At 39.9% G+C, this 19,870-nt stretch overlaps 1 protein-coding gene across 2 annotated transcripts in view; it reads right to left on the reverse strand.

Moving 5' to 3' along the window:
* Positions 1-19,496, reverse strand: part of PPP2R3A (protein phosphatase 2 regulatory subunit B''alpha) — a 211,865-nt gene extending 192,369 nt beyond the window's left edge. The window contains exon 1 of one of the 2 annotated variants that reach the window (XM_060638723.3): positions 19,336-19,496. The gene's annotated coding sequence lies outside the window, so the exon portion shown is untranslated. Of the gene's footprint in view, positions 1-18,757; positions 19,161-19,335 lie in introns of those variants that run through there. The other variant, XM_060638724.3, reaches the window with a different exon arrangement.
* Between the last annotated feature and the right edge of the window lie 374 nt (positions 19,497-19,870).

Genomic DNA, 19,870 nt, shown 5'->3' on the forward strand with positions numbered 1-19,870 from the left:
GGACAAGTTTTGACTTCTACTCACTGATGAACTGTTTTATCATGTAAAGAAAATCATATGTTGTCCAGTGAAATTATCAAGAAATTGAAAGATGGATTTTTAACCAAATGTAGTAAATTTAAAAGATGGGGACTTAGCACCAAAAGTATACTGAAATGTAGGCTGAAATTTCATTTGTATTATAGCATCCAAAATAAACAGATTTTTTTTTTAATGTTTATTTATTTTTGAGAGAGAGACAGAACGCAAGCCAGGGAGGGGCAGAGAGAGAGGGAGACACAGAATCTGAAGCAGGCTCCAGGCTCTGAGCTGTCAGCACAGAGCCTGATGTGGGGCTCAAACACACAAACCGTGAGATCACGACCTGAGCTGAAGTCTGGCACTTAACCGACTGAGCCACCCAGGTGCCCCAACAAACTGATTTTTAAAACTGATACTTGAGATTCTTCTGTAAGTCGAAGGTTAGTTTTTAAATTAATTAATTAGTTAATTAATTAATTTTAGAGAGAGACAGAGAGTACAAGCAGGTGAAAGGGGCAGAGGGAGAAACAGAGAATCTCAAGCAGGTTCCATGCTCAATCCCATGACCCTGGAATCATGACCTGAGCTGAAATCAAGAGTCATGCTCAACCAACTGAGCTACCAAGGCTCTCCTAGTTGTTTTAAAATGTCAACATAGGAGAGATGGCTTTATGCTACACTTTGAGAGAAGTTCTCAGCAAACAGTACATTGTAGATTTTTCTTACCAATAAATGAAAAGCCAAATTGGATTGAATAACCCCATATTTTTTCCTTTTTCACATTTTCAATTGCTTAAGTTTTTCTTTTTTAGAATTTTAAATACCTAAGCAGAGGAAGATCAATTACAATAAAATAAACATCCAGCTGTCTACAATACCACTGTATAGTTAAGTTGATAAATTTTAAAGCAAACCTCTTCCTAATTTAATACAACATGGAGTCTTTCAATTGACAATCCATCTTAATTTGATTCTATATTTCATGAGATTCAATAGCATGTCTTTACTTTGCTATTTATATTTAGTGAACCGATCCAAAATTATTTTCTCTAGAGTGACTTTAAGAATAGGCAATAGCAAATACCAGTTATACACATGTATGAATACATGTATAACTGTAAACATAAGGCATGCCTAGCTAATGTTTCTACATTATAATGATTTAAAAAAACCCAATTATTTTGAAATAATTACAGATTTCAAGAACTGAAAAGATAGAACAGAGAATTCCCTTATATCCTTTACCCAGCTTCCTGTAATCATGTAGCTTGTTTAGTATTAGAGACATCTTGATGTTTTATAAAAATTTTCATCAGATGAATGCAGCTTATGTATTCCATAAAGGACATCTTGAAATAGTTTTTCAGAATTATCATTTTTATGCTCATTAATTTATGACGTTTTGACATCTGTTTCACACATGTTCCACTTTTAAGCAATAGCCAATTATGAGTACAAATTAAACTATACTTATGACTAAGAAACAACAATTAAAAACAGCCTAATGGTCCTTCTGAAAATCTTCCAAAAAAACAACAAGGGGAAGAAAGGCTTCTAAATTCATTTTACAAGGCAAGCATTACCTGGACACCAAAACCAGACAAGGACCTTACAAGAAAAGAAAATTATAGGCCAATATCCCCGATAAATATAGATGCAAAAATTCCTCAACAAAATATTAGCAAACCAAACTCAACAATACAACGAAAGGATCATCTACCATGATTAAGCGGGATCGTTTCCAAGGATGCAAGGATGGTTCAACATCCACAAATCAACCACTGTGAAATACCGTATTAACAAAATAAAGGATAAAAACTTAAAATCATCTGCATCTTATAATGCATCTCAAGATGCAGAAAAAGTATTTGACAAAATACAACATCCATTCACAATAAAACCTCTCAACAAAGTGGGTATAGAGGGGAATGTACCTCAACAAAGAAAGCCCATGTATGACAAGCCCATGGCTAGCAACATACTAAGTGGTTAAAAGTTGAAAGTTTTTCATTTAAGAACAGAAACAAGACAAGGATGCCCACTCTTGCCACATTTATTTCTCACAGTATTGGAAATCTTAGCCAGAGCAATTAGGTAAGAAAAAGAAATTTTATAAAAGGCTTCCAAATAAGAAAGAAGTGAAACTGTCTCTGTTTGCAAATGACATACTACATATATAAAAAAAACTCTAAAATGCCACCAAAAAACTCATATAATAAATGAACTCTGTAAAGTTGCACGATACAAAAATCAACTGAGAAAACTCAGTTGTGTTTCTATACACTAATAATAAACTATTAGAAATTAAGAAAACAATCCCAGGGTGCCTGGGTGGCTCAGTCGATTAAACTACTGACTCTTGGTCTCAGCTCAGATCATGATCTCACAGTTTGTGAGTTCAAGCCCCACATCGGGCTCCATGTGGAGCCTGCCTGAGATTCCCTCTCTCTCTGCCCCTCCCGCGTGTGCGTGCACTCTCTCAAATAAACTTAAAAAAAAAGTACCATTTACAACTACTTTCTCTTAAAAAAAAAAAAAAAAGAATAAAATAGCTAGGAATTAATTTAACCAAGGAGGTGAAAGACCTGTACACTGTAAACTGAAAGATACTGATGAAAGAAATTGAAGACACAAATAAATAAATGTATATATATTCTATGCTCATATATTGGAAGACTTAACATTGTCAAAATGTCCATAACTACGCAACCTACAGACTCAATGCAATCCCTATCAAAATTCCAATGGCATTTTTCAATTCCAAAATTTGCATGGAACCACAAAAGACCATGAATAGCCAAAACAATCTTGAGCAACAAGAAAAATCAGGAGGCATTACTCCCTGATTTCAAATTATATTACAAAGCTACAGTAATCAAAATAGTGTGGAATTAGAATAAAAACAGACACATAAATTAATGGAACAGAATAGAGTCCAGAAACAAACCCACATATGGTCAATTAATTTAGACAAAAGAGTCAAGAATAAACAATGAGGGAAACAATGATCTCTTCAATAAATGGTGATGGGAAAAGTCAATAACCATACACAAAGAGTGAAACTGGATCAATATCTTACACCATACACAAAAATCAACTCAAAATGTATTAAAGATTGAATATAAGACCTGAAACCATAAAACTCCTAGAAGAAAACACAGGCAACAAGTTCTTTGATAACAGGTACATGAAAAGGTGCTAAACATCACTAATTATCAGGAGAATGCAAATCAAAATCACAATGAGTTATCACTTCACACCTATTAGGGTAGCTATTATCAAAACACAACTAATAACAACTGCTGGTGAGGACTGGAGAAAAGGGAACACTTGTGCACTGTTGGTGGGAAAGTAAATTGGTATAGCCGCTATGAAAAACAGTACAGAGGTTCTTCAAAAATTTACAAATATAACTACTTACGACCCCACAAGACCACTTCTGGGTATTCACCTGAAGGAAACAAAAACACTAACTCAAAAAGATATCTACACCCTCATGTTCACTGCAGCATTATTTACAAAAACCAAGACATGGAAACAATCTACGTGTCAATTAATGGATAAATTGATACAGAAAATGTGGTACACACACACACACACACACACACACACACACACACACACACACAATGAGAATATTATTCGGTCATAAAAAGAAGAAATCCTGCCATTTGTGACAATATGGACGGTCCTTAAGGGCATTATGCTAAATGAAATAAGTTAGAAAGACAAATACTGTGTCATCTCACTTATGTGAGATCTAAAAAACCTCCCAAGAAAACAAAACCCAAACTCACAGATACAAAGAATAGACTGGTGGTTGACAGAGGTGGAGAGTAGAGGGTGAACAAAATGGGTGAAGGCAGTCAAAAGGTACAGACTTCTAGCCGTAAAATAAGTAAGTCTTGGGGGATATAATGTACAGTACGGTGACTACAGTTAATAATATTCTATTGTATATTTGAAAGTTGATGAGACTAAATCTTAAAAGTTATCACAAGAAAAAAATTGTAACTGTGTGGCAATGGATGTTAACTAGACATTGTGGTGATCATTTCACAATATATATGTACATTGAGTCATTCTGTTGTACACCTGAAACTAATATGGTGTTCTATGTCAATTATATCTCAATAAAACAATAAAAACAGTGTAATGGTCAAAAGCCACCAAAACAAATGCTCAACTGACAACTACTAGAGCTCATAATCACATTCAACTAGTATCTCATAACCACTGTTCACATCACATCAAATTGTTTTTAAATAGTAAAAGCATTTAAATAATTAGTTTATTATTTTTCAGAAAGCAGTTATTAATAAAGACACTATTACTGCCGTCACTGATATGAATTAATTCTAAGATCAATTTATAATCTAACTCTAAAATTTTGCACAGAAGAGAAAATGTGCAGGAGTCAAGACAATTTTAGGGTAGGGGGACAAAGACAAAGTAATAGCAATATATGTCCCTTAAACTGAGCAATGGGTACTGAGCAAATGTTCATTGTATTGTTATACTCTTCACCTTATACATGTTTTCCAAATATTGTGCTACAGCCATTTAACCTTTAATTTCTAAAAAAGAACAAAGAAAGAAGACCTTGCCTCACCAAAAATCACATTATAAAACTACAGTAACTAAAGGTATATTATTGGCAAAGAACCAAAGATCAATGAAACTAAACAGAGTTCTAAAACCAATCTATGCATATGAGAATTTATTAACTAATAATTTGACATGCTACTTGTTATGAATGGCCAACTGAACAAGACTCCTCCTTCCACTATGCATAAAAATAAATTCAATATAATTAAAGACTTAAAATTTTCTATAAGAGTATAAGAAAATATAAGATTCTATGTTTAGATCTCCAGGGCAGGAAAAATGTCCATTAAATAGTAAAAAAAAAAAAAAAAAAAAAGCAAAATCAAAAGTCACAAAAGCAAAGACAGTTAAATTTGAGATCAAAATTAAAAACTATCACAAACAAAGGGAGAGAACTTGAACAGACTGGAGAAAAATGTGTGCCATTTTTATATTAAAGATGAGTATCTGCAACACAACGAACTCCTACAAATAAATAAGACAAGTATTTGTTATGCCACATATAACAGAAAAACCAAAAATAAGAGTGATTAAACAAGACAGAAGTTAAACTTCTCTCTCATGCAAAAGAAGTTAAAAGTTGGTACAGTGACTCCAACAAATGGTCAGGGGCCCAGGTTTTCTGGCTCACTGAGCTACAAAGATAGTTCTACTTTCCTAGGACAGCCGGCCGTTAGAGCTCCATCACTGCATCTGTGTTCCAATACAGGATGGGTGAGGAATGAGGAAGAGAGTGCCTTCTCCCTTTAAGGAGATTTCAGAAAATCACACCAAACACTTTTGCTTGTGTACCATCAGCTAAAACTCACATGGTTGTACTTAGCTCTTAGGAGACCAAGGAATGTAGTCTTCTAGAATGGGCATCAATGGGCTTGGCTAAAAGCTGGGGTTCCCACTACTGAAGATGAAGGAAGAACAGATCATAAAAGGTAACTAACAGTCTTTGTTGTGCTATCCAAAAAAAAAAAACAAAAAAAACCAAAAAAAAACAGAAAAAGAAATATAAATGGTCAAAACCTCGAGAAAAGATATTCAACCACAGAGAAATAAAAGTGAAAACAAGGGGGCATGAGGTTTTAAAACTTTTAAGAGAGGCAAAAATTTGTTAATTAGTGAAGGCATGAGGATTTTTAGATTTACGTTAATTTTTTTAAATAAAGAAATGTACTCAATACTGCTACTGTGACTGAAAAATAAAGGAAATATTATTGAAAAACTGAAACACATTACTGTTTTTAATTATGTTTATAATATTAGTATAGACACTTTGGGGACCAATTTGGTAGTATTTTTTAAAATTTTGATTATATGATTAGATGATCCAGCAACTCCATCTTTCAGATCTATGCAATACAAACATCACACATCTGCATAAGTACAAAGATGTTTGTTCATCGCAGTATTGTATAAGAGAGAAAAATCGGAAATGATCCAAGTGTTTGTTATTATGGGACATTAATATTCTTCATAGCACTATTGCCACTACCTGAAATTGTATAATTTATCTATTCATTTGTCATTTAGAAAAATCAGCTCATCTTGGGGCACCTGGGTGGCTCAGTCGGTTGAGTGTCCGACTTTGGCTCAGGTCATGATCTCACAGCTCGTGAGTTCGAGCCCTGTGTCAGGCTCTGTGCTGACAGCTTGGAGCCTGGAGCCTGCTGCAGATTCTGTGCCTCCCTCTCCCTCTGCCCCAACCCACTCGCATTCTGTCTCCGTCTCTCTCAAAAATAAATAAACATTTAAAAAAAATTTTAAAAAAGAAAATCAGCTTATCTAGGAAAAGAGCCAAGGCAAGAAGAATATACTTATATAATACCTGCTGGTTAAAAATTCATTAGAAATAATGCACTGTGTTTTAAAAACGGCATATCAAAACAAGCACCATTCCAGGCTATACTAACAATAACCCATGATAATGCAGACAGGTTGAAAAACTGATGAAGCCTCTGAACTTGCTATCAAGGGAGACTGGCACTAGATGTGATCTGTTTGCCCTTTTCTTTAGGGTCTGGACATCTCACAGTAGAATCAACACTCTCTCTCCATTATATGTAACTCTTAACTGCCTTTAATATGTAGATCCCAATACTGCTACCAGTACCAGTTGAGCCTCTTCCACTCACTGAGCAGGGCCTACCATGGGGAAGAGGTCCCAACAGAACTGCCAGAATACCAAGATGTACTATGTGGAAGGAAGACAAAATACTGACACCTGAGCCACAGTACTTGCGGGGAAGGCTTGATACAATAGGAGCATTGTGTTCATCAGAACAGTATTACAGTATCCATCTCCAAGACTGTAAAATAGGGACCATGCCTTTGATCCACAAAATGGAAAGGATAAGTGTGCCCTTGCTAAGTCCCTCTCCATTCATGGCCGCTAATCTCTGCTTTTTATTTCTAACCTCACAGACGAGCAGTTTTCAAATTGCTTTTTTAACTGAAGAGACTCTTCAACTATAAACTTAAAGACAAACAGGAGGGAGAGGAATAGCTTTAGTGCTCAGTCTCAGGGGGTGGGGTAAGAGGAGCACCCAGACTAAAGAGAGCTCTGGGAAGCAGAGTTTGAAAGGGAAGGAGATAGGGAGTACTGGAGAAAGTGAACTTTAGCAAAGACCTGGGGGAAGTGAGGGAGAAAGCTTTGTAGATATGAGGGGAAAGCAAAGTCCCTGAGGCAGGAACATAACTGGTTTGTTGGAAGAAGAGCAAGGTGCCATTTGTGACTCGGACAAAGTAAGCACAGTGGAGAACAGGAGATGAAGCCAGAGAGGTAAGTGGGGGTTTAGATTCTGTAGGGTCTTGTAGGTAAGCATAAAGCCTCTGAGTGAAGAACTTACTTTTAATAGGGTCCCTCAAGCTGCTGTGTTGAGAACAGGCTGTAGGAGAGCAAAGACAAAAGCAGGGAAGAAAGAATTAGGCTATGGCAATTATTCAGGTGAGATACGATGGCTTGGAAAAGGTGGAAGCAGGAGAGATAGTGGTATATGACCGATTCTAGATACATTCTGAAAGTAGAGCCAACAGAGTTTGCTGACAGACTGTGGGAAGAAAGAGAAAAACAACCAAGGATGACTCAAGGGTTTTGGTCTGGGCTACTAGAAGGGAGCTGCTATTTACAAGATGGGACAGACTACAGGAAGAGTGGGCTTTGGAGGGGAAAATCAGTTCAGTTTTGAGAGGTCTATTAGATATCCAAATGGAGATATCAAGCAGGCACTTTAATATCAGACTATAAGATTCAGAGGAGAGGTCTAACTTGGAGATAAAATCTCATAGTCATTGGAATGTGGCTGATGACGTATAGATGGTATTTAAAGTCATGAGACCAAGTGAAATGCAAGGAAATAGGGTTGATAACGAAGAACAGAGGTTTGAGGAGTAAACAGCACTCCCAACTTTTAGTAATCAGGAAGATGATTAGGAACTAGCAAAAAGACTGAGAAAAAACCCTCTAGTAAGGTGGGAGGAAATCCAGAGAAAGCACTGTTCTGGAAGCTAAATGAAAGAAGAACAATCTTAACTGTGTAAAATGCTGCTGAAAGATCAAGTAAAAGACTGAGAACTGACTCACTGGATGGAGTTACAATGTGGAGGGCTTGGTTGGGGAGGGGAGGTAAAGATGTGATTAGCAGGGACTCAAGAGGGACTAGGAGAAAGCAATTAGACTCAGCAAGTTAGACAACTGTAGAAAGGAACAGATTTAAAGAGGGATGCAGGGTCAAGAGAGTCTGGTCTTGTATGATAAGACATTATATCTCTATTATTTAGTACAGTGCCTAGCACATAATGGTAACTCAAGAAATATTTGTTGATTGAACTGAGATTACTAGCCACTGAATCAGGAAAGTCTCAGTTCTAGCCATTTAAAAGCTGATAGTGAAATGTGAGGATTCCTGGTCCAGTAAAAAGAACTGCCTTTATTCTTCTACGATGCCTAAAAACTCCTTAGTTTTAAAAACTATGCTTACACACCCAGGACACCTAAATTTGAGAGGAACAGCAACAGAATTTGACAAATACTCTACAAGGAAAGAGACTTTCAATTTTGGATAGGTTCAATCTCTCCAACTACCTCCTGCATCAGCGACCCTGTGACTTTGCATTCCGGGTACAACATGATCCCCAGTCCTCTATGTCATGACTCACTATGCACTACATGGACGACTTCTGGTGGTTGATGAAGGACACTAACTTATAGAGGCCTTGTGCAAGTGAGATATGTATGTGGCAGAACAATAACAGTCACAAGTATTTTAGTGACTTTTTTACTGTTCAATATACACCCTCTCTTTTTAATGTTACAACAACTTTGTGACACAAGTGTTTTTATCACTTTCATTTCACAAATGAAAAATGTAGGGTTGAGAACACATGCCCCTTCAACAAATGGTGCTGGGACAACTGGATATCCATGCAGAGGAATGGAGTTGGACCCTACTTCATATACAAAAATTAACTCAAAATAGATCAAAGACCTAAATTTAAGAAAACTACAGACTCTTAAGAAAAATAGAAAAATTTTTTCTTAAGAAAAATAGGGGTAAACTGACATGACCCTGGATTTGGCAATGGATTCTTAGATATGATACCCAAAGTCTAAGAAACAGCAGCACCTGGGTGGCTCAGGTTATGATCTCACGTGAGTTTGAGCCCCACATCGGGCTCTGTGCTCTCAGCGCTGAGCCCACTTTGGATCTTCTGTCTCCCTCTCTCTGTTCTTCCGCCCCTCACTCCACCCCTCCCTCTCCCTCTCCCCTTCTCTTGCATGTGCCTATGTGCTTGCTCTTTCTCAAAAATAAACGTTAAAAAAAGTGTAAGCAACAAAAGGAAAAAGGACATAAATTTGACTTCATCAGAATTAAATGCTTATATGCAAACTACTATCGAGAAAATGAAAAAGCAGCCTACAATACAGGAAAAAATATTTGCAAATAATACATCTGACAAGGGTCTAGTATCCAGAATACATAAAGAACTCTTAACAACTACTCAACACCAACGAGACAAACAATCCAATGAAAAAATGGACAAAGAACTTCAATACACATCTTTCCAAAGATATACAGGTGGCCAACAAGCACATGAAAGGTGTTTAGCATCATTAGTCATTAAGAGAACACAAATCAAAATGACGAGCTACAACTTCACACCCACCAGGATAGCTATAACCAACAAAACAAAACAAACAAACAAAAAAACAGAGGGTGGGGGGTTGAGTTAAATAGGTGATGGGGATTAAGGAGTGCACTGATGCATAGACTCGTTGAATTCCTATACTGCACATCTGAAACTAATATTACGCTGTTTATTAACTGGAATTAAAAACTTTAAAAATAACAAGTATTGACAAGGATATGGGGAAACTGGAACTTCAGAACATTGCTAGTAGAAATGTAAAATGGTACAGCTGTCATGGAAAACATTTTGATGCTGCCTCAAAAAGTTAAACATCGAATTACCATATGACCCAGCAATTCTGCTCCTTTGTGTGTACACAAAAGAACTGAAGCAGGTATTCAAGCAAAAACTTGTACATAAATGTTCCTAGCACTATTTACAATAGTCAAAAGGTATAAACAAACCAAATATCCATCAACTGATAAATGGATAAAATATAGTACATCTATATAACTGAATTATTCAAAGGAAGCAATGATTATTAAAGGAAAGGAATACATGCTACAATATGAATAAACCTTTACAAAATTATGCTAAATGAAAGAAGCCAATCACAATAGTTCACATTTGTATGATTTCATTTATATGAAATGTCCAGAATAGGCAACTCCACAGAGAAAGAAGCAGATCAGTGGTTTCCAGGGAATACTGAGAGACAGGAATGGGGAGTGAATGCTTAATGGGTAAAGGGTTTCCCTCTGAGGTGTTAAAAATGTTCCGGAGTTAATGGTGATGGTTGCATAATATTGTGCATGTACTGAGGGTCACTGCATTGTATACTTTAAAATGGTTAACTTGGTTAATTTTATGTGAACTTTAACTCAAAAAAAAAAATCACACACACAAAAATCACACAGCTGACACCTGACACATCATGGCTTCACATGCAAGAACAGACTCCAAATCCTCTATCCACTCAACCATCCTATTTCCTCTGCAAACCAAAGAAGCTCTGGACCACAATGGCAATGACCTTTCCCCTTTACCACCATCCAGGCACAGTACCTAACTATATTTATGACAGAATTCCTACAATTGCCCAAGCACATACAAGTTTCTAAACAAAATATTTTCTTATCATAGGTACCCAATATAAACTTTTGTAGACTGAGGTCTGCTATTCATGTCATAAAGACATCCGTTATACAGAAGTCAACCATCACATCCACCTAACACATCAAATAATAGTAGCTGTGAAGACTAATCCCTCACAGAATGGCACTCTTGTTTGCAAAAAGAGTATAGCAATGGGGCTTATGTCTTCAACTAATCAACACCATTCTTCACTAATAATCCTTGGCATTTCCCAACCGCTCTGGTTTCTGTTCTGCTGGTTCTGTTCTGTTCTGGTTTCTGTTCTGCTGGTAGATCAAAACTCTTTAACCTCCTATGCCAGGTTAAAGTTGCCAATGAGGCAGAGATGTTTAAGAGACAGATCGGTAGTGGCCATGTGCATGACAACCCACTCTAGACAGCCACTTTAACCCAAGGTTTTCAAGGTAACTGCATTCCAGCATTCACACAACCTTTTGGAAACCAGTTTATTCAGTGCTCTCTTCTCTTTGAGCTCAATGAGGGCCTCTTCCAACTTATTTCAAAGTATGAGAAATTTTACATATATGCAACTGGAAAACCAGCTATAATATCAAGTTAAATGGATAAAGTACAGCTGCAAAAATTGTTCCTGGGAATCTGAAAGCTAGATACATATTCCCTGACATAGCCGAGTATTCCATTTTCAACAAGCCAACAATCTGATATTTGTTCATCAGTTCGATGGGAGGATGATGTCAGAGTCACTGGAGCCCTGCTGGCCTTTAGGAGCCCTGTGGCTTTTCAGATAAGAAAGAGACTAAGGGCCTAATCACTAACATCTGAGTCTCTAACGTCCTGGCAAAATTATCTCCTCAGTGTAAAGCACAATGTCTCCAAAACAAATACAAGCAAGACACCTCTAAAATGGGGAGAAGGGTAATCAGGTACCAATGAGTTACCTCCCTCAAGAGTTAGATGCATTTAGGTAACCAACACAGACTGAACACCTGCCATACAGACATATAAGACACCTGACCTTCCCTCATCACCTCCCTTCTCGGGTCAACTCAAAAGATTTCCCCAACATTCATTCTTTCCATTTCTTTACTTTCTACCTACTTCAATCTGGTTTCTGCCTCTTCCAATCTAAAATGGTTTCACTGAGGTCAAAGACTCCATCTGGCTATATTCAATAGGTCATTTTCAATCTACATCTTGACCTGATAACTTCTCTCTTTTTTAAATACGCTCTTCCCTTGCCTTTTATGACACACCTTAAACTGGAATTAGATTCTAAAGTAAATCCCTAAGACAAAAATCAAGCATAGTTTAAATTACTCTTGAAATCCTTTAAATGGACCATTAGATAAAGTATAGCTATTTTTTTGTGTGTACATACACTCTACACAGTAATGAACAGCATATATAATACAGGACATACAAGACAAACAGTAAGTATACATGCAAAATAAACTTCATTCTCTCTCATCTAATTAAAAACATCTTCAAGTGTATTGGATTAAGTTTGCATACCTTAACTGCAAGATCCCATTCCACTTATCTCTCTGGCCACTTCTCATCCCTTTCCTGGAGCTACCCTCCTTTACCCAACTGTGAAACACTGGGCGTGAGCTCTCTTCTTAACCTCTGTCAATGGTTCTCAGTTTCTACTGCTCAGTGGAATCACCTGAAGAGCTTTTAAAAATCCCAGGCAGCAATTTTTTTTTAATTTTAATTTTTTTTTTCAGGAGAGACATGAAAGCAAGTGGAGAGGGGGAGAGGGGGAGAGGGGGAGAGGGGGAGAGGGGGAGAGGGGCAGAGTAGAGAGAATCACAAGCAGGCTCCATGCTGTCAACGAGGAGCCCACTGTGGGGCTCGAACTCATGCACTGTGAGATCATGACCTGAGCCAAAACCAAGAGTTGGTCGCTTCACCCACTGAGCCACCCAGGAGCCCACAAGGCTGCAATTCTGACCAAGTAAACAAAAACAGAAATTTCTGGTGTGGGTTATCAGCATCAGTATTTTAAAATTATCCCATATTTCCAATGTGCAGCCAAGATAAGAATCACTATTCTATACTCTCTTCCTAAAGCAGGGATTACACACTTAAGTGCCTACAGGGTCTGACAAGTAAATAAACAAAGTAGGCCAGGCATAAGTTTTAAGGAGTGGAGGGCTCGCTGGTAAACAGAAAGCAGCTGGGATCAGTGGTGACTTAGCTCCAATCAATTGTTCCCATATGGGAAAGCCAGCTCAGTAGTGCTACATTTTCCTACTTTTTTTTTTTTTAATTTTTTTTTTCAACGTTTTTTATTTATTTTTGGGACAGAGAGAGACAGAGCATGAACGGGGGAGGGGCAGAGAGAGAGAGGGAGACACAGAATCGGAAACAGGCTCCAGGCTCCGAGCCATCAGCCCAGAGCCTGACGCAGGGCTCGAACTCACGGACCGCGAGATCGTGACCTGGCTGAAGTCGGACGCTTAACCGACTGCGCCACCCAGGCGCCCCCATCTTCCTACTTTTAAAGAAAAGCCCCAAATCTAGATTTTCGTGGGAAATCTTTAGATTTTAAATTATTGGCAACTAACTCAAAATTAAACAACAAAAACTACTCTGCGAAAAACAAAACACATCTGTAAGCCAGATTCAGCTGTGGGCTTTGGATTCACAACTTCTGCTCTTGGCAATTCCATCCACACCCTTCAATTTACACCTAAATATCTGTGTCCCCAGTTCAGCCCACTCCTCCAAGCTCTGGATTTGAATTATCTAAAGTTTATGTGCAATCTCCATTTAGAGGTCTCACCAGTCCCAAAGTGAACTGTGATTTAAACCCACTTCAAAACTATTCATTCTTCTAGTGTTCTCTACCTCAGGTAACAGCCCCACCATTTACCTGGTTGGGCATGCCAAAACCCTGGGAGTCATCCTACCCACCTATTTCTCCTTCTTACTGTTTATAGCATATTATTAAGTCCTATCAGTTATGCTTATTAAATATATCTCCTGTATCCATCTACCTGTCTCCATTTTCTGTGTGACTACCATGGTCCCAGTTACCATCTTTTCTTTCCTACCTCTCCACAGTGTCTTAGCTCAGGCTGCCATAATAAAATACCATAGCCTGGATTACTTAAACAAAAGAAATGAATTTCTCACAGTTCTGGAGGGTAGAAGTCCTGATCAAGGTCTGGCAAGGTCAGTTTTCTTTTTCTTGCTTGCAGACAACCACCTTCTCACTGTGTGCTCACATGGCTTTTCCTACCTCCTTTTCTTATAAGGCCACTAATTTTACTGAATTAGGGCCCCACCCCTTTGACCCTGTTTAACCCTAATTACCTCCCAAAGATGCTATCTCCAAATATAGTCACATAGTGGCTAGGACTTCAAAATTTAATTTTAGGGAGACAAAATTCATTCTATGCACAAAATAACCTTATTTAGGCTCAGTTATCTCCCATAAGCACTTATTTCGTTCCAAACCATTCTCTCCAATATGATCAGACTGATCTTTTACAAATATTTACACGTGTGTATGTACATATTTGACCCAACAATTCCACTTCTAGGAATTTATCCCACAAATATACTGACATATGTGAACTGGTATATGCATGTACTATTATTTATAGTAAATTACTAGAAACAATTTAACTGTCCATCAATAAAAGAATGGTTAAATAATCTGTGGTATAGCCATAAAATGGAATACTATACAGTCATTAAAGAGTAAGGAAACTATATATTAAAATCAAAAGACTTCCAAGACATTGTTGAAAACAAGCATAATAGTATGTACAGTATGCTACCATATGTGTAAATAACAGGAGGAATGAATAATATGCATTTGCTTGAATGCCCACAAAAAATGTCTAGAACAATACACAAAACTAGTACCAGTGGTCATCCCTTTGGAAGGTGTAGGGAAAACGGCAGCTGGGGAAGGAAGTAGGACCCACTGCAGACATTCTGATTTACTGGGCCTGGAGCATGGCCCAGGCACTACTACTGTATTAAGTGCCTCTTTTGATTCTGATGAACAGGCTGGACTGAGAACTTCTGCTCAAAAAAGTCCTTTACCTACTTTCCCAGACTCATTTTGTATCATCCTGCCCTTATCATTCTCCTTGCTCCAGCCACAGTGGCCTCTGAGGTCCCAGGAAAGGCCCTATTCTTTCTGCCTGGAATACTGTCCCCCTAAAATTCACTTTATAACTTTTTTTTTTTTAAGTATTTAGTTTTTAAAAAAAATTTTTTTTTTAACTTTTTTTTTTTTTTTTATTTATCTCTGAGACAGAGACACAGCATGAACGGGGGAGGGGCAGAGAGAGAGGGAGACACAGAATCGGAAGCAGGCTCCAGGCTCTGAGCCATCAGCCCAGAGCCCGACGCGGGGCTCGAACTCACGGACCGCGAGATCGTGACCTGAGCTGAAGTCGGACGCCCAACCAACTGAGCCACCCAGGCGCCCTTAAGTATTTAGTTTTGAGAGAGACAGAAACAGTGTGAGCTGGGGAGGGGAAGAAAGAGAGGGAGAGAGAGAATCCTAAGCAGGCTTTGTGCTGCCAGCACAGAGACTGATGTGGGGCTCGAACTCCCAAAACCATGAAATCATGACCTGAGCTAAAACCAAGAGTTGGATGCTTAACTGACTGAGCCACCCAGGTGCCCCTATAACTTCTATTCTTCCTTTAATGTCTACCTCAACTTAAAGGTCATTTCCCCAGGAAACTTCCCCTAGTTTCCAAACTAGGTCAGGACCCTTATTTTATGTACTCAGAGCACCCTGTACTTCTCCCAGAACTTATCACAATTTTATGAGGTATTTGTATCATTACACATGGGTGCATCTGTAATGTCCAGGAGTACAAAGACTACAGCAGTCGCTTTTACCACTATACTGCCAGACCTAAACTAGCATCTGGCTGGCAAAGTAGGCCTTTCCTCAGATATTTGGTAAATAAATGAACGACTGCTCTGCCCTCAAGTTTAGGACAGTAGAAAATCAACACACAAGCAAATGAAAACAATACAGGGTCACTAGTGTTAAGGCAACAGTCTGTTTAGAATAGTGGTTCTCAACTGGGGGTGATTTGGGGTTCTCTCAGAGGACGTGTGGCAATATCTGGAGGCATTTTTGATTGTCATAACTGTGTGGGTTGTGTGACTGTTATAATTGTGTGTGTGTGGGGGGGGGAGGTACTACTGGTATCCATTTAGTAGAGATCAGGAAGGCTGCTAAATGCAGCCCTAAAATGCAAAGGATGGCCCTTCACAACAATGAATCATCTGGTCCAAACTTTCTTACACCATATACAAAAATAAATTCAAAACTGATGAGACCTAAATGTGGGACAGAAAACCATCAAAATCCAACAGAAAAAAAACAGGCAGGAGCTTCTTTGACCTCGGCCGCAGCAACTTCTCACTTGACATGTCACCAAAGGCAAGAGAAATAAAAGCAAAAGTGAACTACTGGGACCTCATCAAAACAAAAAGCTTCTGCACTGCAAAGAAACAATCAACAAAACCAAAAGGCACCTGTTAGAATGGGAGAAGATATTTGCAAATGACATATTGGATAAGGGGTTAGTATCCAAAATATATAAAGAACTTACCAAACTCAACACCCCAAAAACAAATAATCCAGTGAAGAAATGGGCAAAAGACATGAATAGACACTTTTCCAAAGAAGACATCCAGACGGCCAAGAGACACATGAAAAGATGTTCAACATCACTCATCATCAGGGAAATACAAATCAAAACCACAATGAGATACCACCTCACACTTGTCAGTATGGCTAAATTAACAACCCAGGAAACAACAGATGTTGGCAAGTATGTGGAGAAAGGGGAATCCTCTTGCTCTGTTGGTGGGAATGCAAACTGGTGCAGCTACTCTGGAAAACAGTGTGGAGGTTCCTCCAAAAATTAAAAATAGAACTACACTACGACCCAGCAATTGCACTACTAGGAATTTATCCAAAGGATACAAAAATGTTGATCCAAAGGGGCACATGCACACCAATGTTTATAGCAGGGCTATCAACAATATATATGTGTATATATACACACACACACACACACTGGAATACTACTCAGTGATGAAAAAAGCATGAAATCTTGCCATTTGCAGCAACATGGATGGAACTGGAGGGTATTATGCTAAGTAAAATAAGTCAGAGAAAGACAGATATTATATGATTTCACTCATATGTGGAATTTGAGAAACTTAACAGATGATTGATCATAGGGGAAAGGAAGGTAAAATAAGATAAAAACAGAAGGAGGCAAACCATAAGAGACTCTTAAATACAGAGAACTGAGGGTTGATGGGGAAGGGGTAAATGGGTGATGGGCATTAAGAAGGGCACTTGTTGGGATGAGCACTGGGTGTTGTTATATGTAAGTGATGAATCAATGGGTTCTACTTATGAAGCCAAAACTACACTGTATGTTAACCAACTTGAGAATAAAAATTTTAAATATTAAAAAAAAGCATTATCTAGTCCAAATTATCAACAGTATCATGAATTAAAACCTCTAATTTAGACAATGGTACTGCACAAAAGGGCAATTAACTACTCCAGGTGGTAAGGTTTCTTGGGGGGATGAGCAGTGGCGGGTAAATGTTAAGAGAAGTTTTGGTTGTGTGTTGAAAAGTGACTGTGGCTATTAACAGTGGAGACTATGTTTGCTAGAGGTAATGAGGAGTCTATGAAGAGTTTAAAAGTAAAGTTATGGTTTGAACGGGAGCCCCCCTCAAGTAATCCATACTCCAAAATTACTCATCTCTTTTATTCCCTTCTTGCTGAAACAAAACTTTCATTCTCTTAGGGCAGCTGGTTTCAGCTAAAACATTAAGCTCAAATTAATTCAGACTAAGATATAGTCAGATAGCCCCTTCACTCTCCAGAATGTTAGCTGCATTTTAAAATATGCAAATACTTATGAATACAAATAAACCTTCAACTGATTAATGTTCAGGCTGCTCCTGGATAAAACTATTTTTGAACTCATCAGCCAGGTTGATTCTGGTAAAGACTTCTTCAAAGCTTTCTATTTTAAAAAACTACTTTGTTCCCCCTGTCCTCAATCTCTGAGCTCCCATTTTTATAAAAGATCCGAGTTTCCTCCACAGTATCTCAAGTTCTGTCAGAAACGATAGGAGAGCCATTTGGATGCAATAAATGTGAATACATTTTATGGATAAATTAGGAGTGGTCTACAGATTTTTTAAAAGGCTTTCAGTAAAAGTCATGAATATTTCTGAAAGGAATGAAACTACGATAATTTTAACGGTATCACCAAGAAAGCAAACTGTGTTTTACTACAACACAAGCCTGCTGCCTACTGAGCAGGATGCACATGCTCTGACCTAGTATGGCAATTCTTAGGGTCTCAGCACTGGGTGCTCTGTTTACAAGAAACTGAGGCCTGAGACTAATAAAGAACAAAGAAAAATGCCTGGCACCAAAGGTTTGGGGGGATGTTTTCTACATGAGTGATTTGAGGAGGAACATTTCTTCAGATTTTGGAAAGCACTAGAAATCGCTCTTTTTTGCTTACGTGTTAAGATTTTTTATTTCATGTTTCAGACCATTTGCTAACAAGAAAATACCTTATAATTTACAAACAGCAATTTATCCTCCCTTACATTTACTGACCACTAAAACCGGGTAAAATTTCCTTAAGCTTTACCAGAGTTGGGGGATTGGGAATAATGTGAGCACAAGAGAGTTCAGATGCAACATCAACTCCGAGCCCCGCCAGCTGGTTTCCATCGAAAGGTCCCCCGGGAGAAAGCCCCTCCGAGGCGGCGGCCAGGGTCGGCGCGGGAGAGACCCACTGGGGCGGTTCGAGGGCGGCCGCAGGGCAGGGTCGGGGTATGCCGGGCCTCCGTTTACCTTTGTTTCAGGTACTCCTGCTTCCAGCCGGGCCGGGGATCCCGCCCGAGGCCCCGAGCTGGTGACACATCCTTCTTTGGCCAAGTCGGGTTGAGGTTGGGAGGGGGCGGGGAAGGAAAATAAAGCCTCAGCGCCTAACGACGTGACTCTCAGTTCTTCCAAAACGTTGGCATTTGTTTTCCTGCCAAGCTTTCCTGTTAACAAGTTCCCGAGGGCTGTGCGGGCGAACTGGCCTGGGAGCCCCGAAAGTGGGAGGGACAAGGCCGTCCCCCGCCTTCCCTCCTCTGTGGGCGCCCCCGAGGCAGGCGGTTTCCACACCTCCCGGGCTGCCACGGCCCGGGACAGAGCTGGGTGTGCACAGGCGCCCGTGCCGCCTCAAACTCCGACTCCCAAGGCTGTGCCCGCCGGCCCAGCGCCGCGCGGCCCCTCCGGCCCCGCCAGCCAGGCCGTCCCCGCCCCCAGGCCCCGGCCCCGCCTGCTCGGGCCTCCGCGCGCCGCCCCTCGGCCTCACCACAACCCTCGGGCAGGGCCGGGGGCGCCGAGGCTCCAGGCCACGCGGCAGACGTACCCGCGCTTACCTCAGTGCCCGCGGCTCCTCCTCCGGCTGCTGCCTCGGCTCGAAGACGGCGCTTGCCGCCAGGACTCTCGGCGGCGCGGGATCTCGGCTGCGAGTGCGGCGTGTGAGGAGCAGAGGCCCGATCGCGCCCCGCCCAGCCGCCCGCCCGTTCCCTCCTCCCCCTTGTGCCCACCCTCAGCCGCGGGCTTGACGCCCCGCCCCTCCCCGCCCGCCCACCACGCTCCGCCCACCCCGCCGACCGAAGCGGGGAAGGGGCCCGCCAGGGGCGCCGCGAGAGCCGCGGTATCCGCCGCCAGTGGGGTCTTTTGGTACGGCGGCTCCGCGGGGACGCGATTTGTCGTTCTTACTACTATCTGTCAGATGCGAATATCTCGCTCAGATTTGTTACTACTGTGATTTTATTGCGATTATCATTTTATAGTCGTTGTTATTGTTATCTTCATGGGTTCTTTTCCCCTCCTGGAGGCGACGGGATGGTTCCAGGGAGGCCAGAGATGGCGGACACGCAGCCCTTGCTACCGACCGACGCCCCAGGT

The sequence above is a fragment of the Panthera onca genome, chromosome C2 (genome assembly GCF_046562875.1).
Source record: "Panthera onca isolate mPanOnc1 chromosome C2, mPanOnc1 haplotype 2, whole genome shotgun sequence".
NCBI classification, from domain to species: domain Eukaryota; kingdom Metazoa; phylum Chordata; class Mammalia; order Carnivora; family Felidae; genus Panthera; species Panthera onca.